The sequence below is a fragment of the Lissotriton helveticus genome, chromosome 2_2, assembly GCF_964261635.1.
Source record: "Lissotriton helveticus chromosome 2_2, aLisHel1.1, whole genome shotgun sequence".
In the NCBI taxonomy this organism is placed as follows: domain Eukaryota; kingdom Metazoa; phylum Chordata; class Amphibia; order Caudata; family Salamandridae; genus Lissotriton; species Lissotriton helveticus.
This window is the reverse complement of record NC_136060.1, coordinates 71,465,339-71,471,193: the sequence shown is the minus strand read 5'-3', so window position 1 is coordinate 71,471,193 and position 5,855 is coordinate 71,465,339.

Genomic DNA, 5,855 nt, shown 5'->3' with positions numbered 1-5,855 from the left:
GTTTTTTTTTACGTCAATGCACTTTTATGGTCCTGGAGATCGAAATAAAGTTATTGAATGGAATGGCATCAAATTATAAGAATGTGGTTTAGGAGCGATGCAACAAGTGATGTGGAAAAGTGCATTTGCCATTTCATTGTGCTATTATGCCGTATGGACAGAGGCAAAGAAAGTAAATTATTTCCCGAGAATAATCAGAATAAAAAACAGTTGAACTCAAAGGTAAAATCTTTATTTTTAAATTATGCCTATCATTTTATAAAATGAATATCTAAAATATTATTACTTATTCCACAAAACAGCGTGAATTTGGCATACTGCAGTTAAACAAAAATGTCACCTGTAGAAATTGCAGCAATTCTATAGCTAGACTAACTTCCCAATATTAGCGGCCTCGGCTTGTATTTGTCAACTCCTGGGGATGCAGAATAGCCATGGGCAAAAGACAAAGATGTGAAAGACTCCATCACACGCTGGACGACTCGCAAGATTATAAATCGACGTGATGCAAGTTTACAGGAAAGTAGCCATGCTCGGGGGATACCTTTAACTCTGCCTCAGAACACAGAGGTTGGTGACAAACAGGTTAATGCCAAAGTATGTGGGAAACTCTTAACTGTCCTTCCAAGGTAGTTTATTAAGACCTGCAATTGGAGATCTGGTTTGATAAATCTTATGGAATATGACTCAGTGCAACAAGTCATGCCCAGGGCCAATAAAGCAAACTCGGGACCCTAGAAAATCCTCGAAGAGAGCCCTGACCAAAACACTCCTCTCAATGTAATTGTAAGCACGGCCGAGGCTAGGCATTGAAACCTAAACGCTAACAGCCAAACTAATAGTTTTACCAGTTTTTCAGAGTTACAGCAAAACATTATTAATCTCACCTCCGAGTACCATTTAATCAAGAAGCTAGGTAAGGTAACAGATCTCAGCAAGACAGGTAAATCCAAAATAAAATCTGTATTATGTAAGATCAATTTTGCACCTCACATGAATCTGAAGGGAGTTATGACAAATTAAATTGGAGCAACATAATTCAGTTGTAGACATTCTGAGCACCCTTATAGTAGTTCAGAGTGATAATGCTGCATCTTTTCAGTTACCACCTCCACATAGCAAGTTTTAACAAGTACAGGGTTGAATTCACTAAAATCACCTTCTTGCTGTTCACATTTTCTACCTGCGAAAAGCAGTAGGAAAATGTCAGTGCAAAGGGGGCCAGAATTTAAGGAAAACTTGTGCTAAAGGACCCGATAATGCCGAGAACTGTGCTTACTTTACATTCAAGGGTTTAAACATTTAATGGCCTGCAAACGGAGTGGTGATACTGGATGTAATAAGTAACATTTGGCGATTTTACAGACCACCTTAGAATGAGTCAACTCTAGAATTTAGCCACATTGCAGGAGGCGTAGGAAAAGGAAAGCAATTAACTAGTATCAATTGGTCTGAAGGCAAATTCTCCCAATGCTATTATCAATTTCTGGAGAAATTTCACTTTAAAATTAAGTGGATTTATAAACCAAGATATCCGTAAAGTTAAAGGGGGTCAAACTCCTAGGGATTAAGGGCCAGATGTACGACCATTTGAAATTGCGACTTGCAAATTGCGAAAAATAGCGAGTTACAATTTGCGAGTCGCAATTCCAAATGTACAACAGTGTCAGGGACACTGTTAGCGATTCCCAATGGGGTCCGCAAAATGCGAGTGTTAGACCTGGCATCTTTGGCGTGGTTTCCCCCTATCTTTTTGCCTCTACCTCCTGTATTTTTGATGCTGTGCTGGATTTCGTTTTTGCTGGTTTAGATGCTTTGGACACTCTGCCACTGCTGATCAGTGCCAGAGTGTAAGTGCTCCCTGTGTAAATTGCTATTCTGATTGGATATACATGTTTGGCATGTTTGTATCACCATGACGTCCCTAGTAAAGTGCATTGGGTGTGCCAGGGCTGGTGATGACAAATGCTACTAGTGGGCCTGCAGCACGGATTGTGCCACCCGCAGGAGTAGCTCTAAAATGGTGTCTCCGGCCTGCCACTGCAGTGCCTATGGGCAGTTTAGAACTGCCATGTCTTCCTGGTCAGTGTCCCCACTGACCAGGCCTAACCCTTCCCTTTTTGTGCACATCAGCCACCCCTATGGAAGGCCCAAGGTACCTCCCTGGGCAGGGTGCAGTGTATGTGAAAGGCAGAGCATGTACTGGTGCAGGTAACATGTTCTGGTAGTGAATTACAGCCATTTTCGTTTTTCACTATTGTAAGGCTATCTTGCTCCATAGATTAACATGGGGGATGCTGGCTACAGTGGTTAACAGCATTTCTTCCCATAGGAACAAGATAGGACATAAGTATCTAGTATCCCTGAACTCAGAATTTAATAACACATCTTTTAGGAAAGGTTGTTTTTAAATCCTGGGTTTGAGAACAGCACTTTTAGAAAGTTGCTGTTCTCTTGTCTGACCCTTCTGTGTGCCTGGGCCTGTTTGTGTATTGACTGTCTGGTTTGAGAGTGACAGGGGCTGGGGAATTCCCCAGGAGGCTGGATGAGTCAGCACTAGGCTGAATGACTGCAATTGCAACTGGAGTGGTGGGAGGAGTTAGCACCTGGGCTGAATAGGGCTGTGCCTGCCTTCCACAATGCTGGCTCCACCCCCCTGCTAGGCGGCTGAGGACCCTGCCCCTCACTCTGAAAGGAAAGATGCAGCCAACAAAACAAAGTGCTCAGGATCCACCCAGAACTGGTTTAGACCGGGCTCAGGGCCCACATGCACCAAGAGAACAAAGACTTTAGGGGTATAAGTACAGGACCCCTGACAACAGAAAATTAGATCATCCTGGAAATCAAGAAGGAACCTCTGCCAAGGAGAAAGCTGACTCTGAAGAAGGAAGATTGTCCTGCTGTTGCTCTGCTGGACTGACCTGCTGTTGCTTTGCTGCCAAGGAGAGGGGAAGGACTTTGCTGTGTGCTGTGTCCCCTGTCTTGAAGGAATCTCCAAGGGCCTGAGAAGAGCTGGCTCCCTGTTTTGAAGTCCCAGGACCAAAAGGACTTCACCCCCAGCTTCCCTGAACTCTGCTGAGAGAGTTCTGTCCTTCCTAGAGTGCTTGATCCAGTTGTGGGGCCTCTGGAAGTTGTACCTGAGCTGGGAAGCTTGAAACTAAGCTTGAGTGACTTTTGAACTTGAAAAGTGTCGCATCGCTCGCTTGCGGAGCGCATCCCCGACAGTGCGAGAAGTTTCCCGCCGCTACGGATGTCGAGATCGTCGCAGCGCCTGACGCCGCTGCCAGAGACGTCGCATCCTTCGTTTGCGGGGCGCACCAGACCGGTGCGGGAGAATCTAACATCGCTGCGAGAGTCGTCGCAGAGCCTGTCGTCGCTGGGTGAGAACGCCGCACCGCTTGCTTGCGGACCGCATCACGTCGCTGCGAGCATCGTCCAAGAACCAACGCATCGAGGAGCTGCGAGAGAGAGGATCCCCGCTGGACCGCGCATCGTCGCCCCGGAGATCGTCGCAGCCCCTACGAGATCGTCGCATCGTGCCTTTGCGAGAACAGACTTCCTACGGAAACCTACGCACCGGAATCCATACAAGTGGCCTTCCTCCCCATACAGACCGGATTCGTCGCAACACACCCGCTGCTGCAGCAGGGCTGTCGCATCGCCTCCCCAGGGTCTCAGGAGCAACGCATCGCTTGTTTTCCACTGCACCAGCTTCTGCTTTTGGAACTTTATTGCAACTAAAAGGTACTGTGAGTAAACGTGACGCAACTGTGAACTTTTCACGCATCTGTAGAGAATTCTATCGCAACCTTAAGAACTCTTTTTGAAACCATATTCTTGAACTGTGTATGTTGGATTTTTGTCGTTTTGGTCTTGTGTAGTTTAGATTAAAAATACCTTTATTTTCCTAAACTGTTGTGGAGTCAGTTTGTGGTGTTTTCACTGTGTTACTGTGAGTGTTGGTACAAATACTTTACGCATTGCCTCTGGTTAGCCTAGACTGCTCGTGCTAAGCTACCTAGAGGGTGAGCAGGGGTTATCTCAGAGGGTTATCTCCTTGCCCTGACTAGAAGCAAGGGTCCCTATTTGGACAGTGGTACCTACCTCTGCCAACTAGAGACCCCCAGATCTAACAGCGAGGCTGATCAATATTCATGAGGCACTCGCATTTTGAGACCCCATTGAGAATGGCTGGCCCTCCCCGGGATGGTGGCCTGCTGGGATAAGAAAACGGGATGCATTTAAAAAAAAAAAAATGAAACATTTTCGTTTAATTTTTTAAAGGCAGGCAGTGGTCCCTGGGACCGCTGCCTGCCCTTCAAAAATATTTTCGCATGCATTTGCAAAGGGGAAAGTGTCCCCTGGAGACCCTTTCCCATTTGAGACTGCATTACCACCTACTTGAATTAGGTGGTAAATTGTGACTGTTTTGGCGGTCGCAAAACAGTCATTCATAGGGCTCAGAGTCGTAATTAGGAAGGGACGCCCTTGAAGTGCCCCTTCCTAATTGTAAGTCGCAAGCGCTATTTAGCGAGTTGAGTTTGTACATGGCCCTGTAGGCCGTGCAAAAACGGGTCATACATCTGGCCCTTACTTTTTAGTGACCCACTTCACGTTGCATGGCAACCTCTTCCAAACACCTTCACCATTGCATCTGGGGCTGTGCCAATCCTTTGCCTGTCCTTCAATGGGCATACCACTATTTGCCCTTTACACGTTAAAAACATATTATTGCATCAGGCCCTGCACCCTGGCGTTTTTGAATATATCTGTAGCGAGATATTGACCCTTCAGGCCCTTATCATTGACTTTGCTAGGAGAGGAACTTAAGGTTCTTACAAATCATTCAGAAATGAAAAATATATTACCTAAAGGAGAGAAGGATCCTCAAGACATTCTTGTAGAAGGAAAGTGACCTGATAGCAATCTCTGTTACTCCAGGTATTACAGTCAGGCCTTCTGAATTGTTTCCTTTTCTGGTGTTGTAGTAGGTAGCCCCTCCTTTTGTTTCTTTAGCACTTCTTCGTTTCTTTTTTCTTTTATTCCACTCTTACTCAGAACAGTGTACAATAGGCTCACCCCTTCCTGCGCCCTACTACATCTCTGCAAACTGGGCCAAGTACACGCTTCTTGCACTTGACTGTCAGGTAAAGAGGGAGTCCAGTCACAGGCTTCTCAGGGAGGTAGTGTGGAGGACAGAGACTCAGAACTCAAACAGGTATACAAACAACAAACAAACAGCAAACAATGCAACACACAGAATACATTTTTGTCCAGCCTAGTGCCTGTTTTTTTAGCAAAAGAAAGTACTTTAATATCACAGACGAACAGAATACTACCCAATGTGAGAAGGATTTATATATATATGACTGCAGGGGTAAAAATGATCTCACCCACGGGCTCGCAATGAAGCACTAACTCCTCTATGGTGCCCTTTTACCTGCTCGCCTGTGCTCTTCATTGTCAGTGGTGATCTTCTGGTGAGTTGGGTTTAGGGCAAAATTCGGCATAGGAGAATGTCAGTAGCCAGTCAGTAAAAGTACGTTTATTAGGCCATTGGTCTCTAAACAGCATGATACATGTTACAATAAATAGTATAAAACAAATACAAAACAATTTTACAAATACTTTAAAAAGGGCGGTACCTTCCGGGGCAATTCCGACTTCCCTCCCACAACTTAAAAGTGTCATATAACAATACTCCCACAATTACAATGAGCAACAATCGAGCAAACATGAGGATAGTATTTCAAACTATACACAATATACTTTGAGCGTATCCCACTATATTTCCATGCCAATTTCTATCCAATCATTTTGGTTCCAACAGAGTCCTTTTCATCGCTTTCATATAT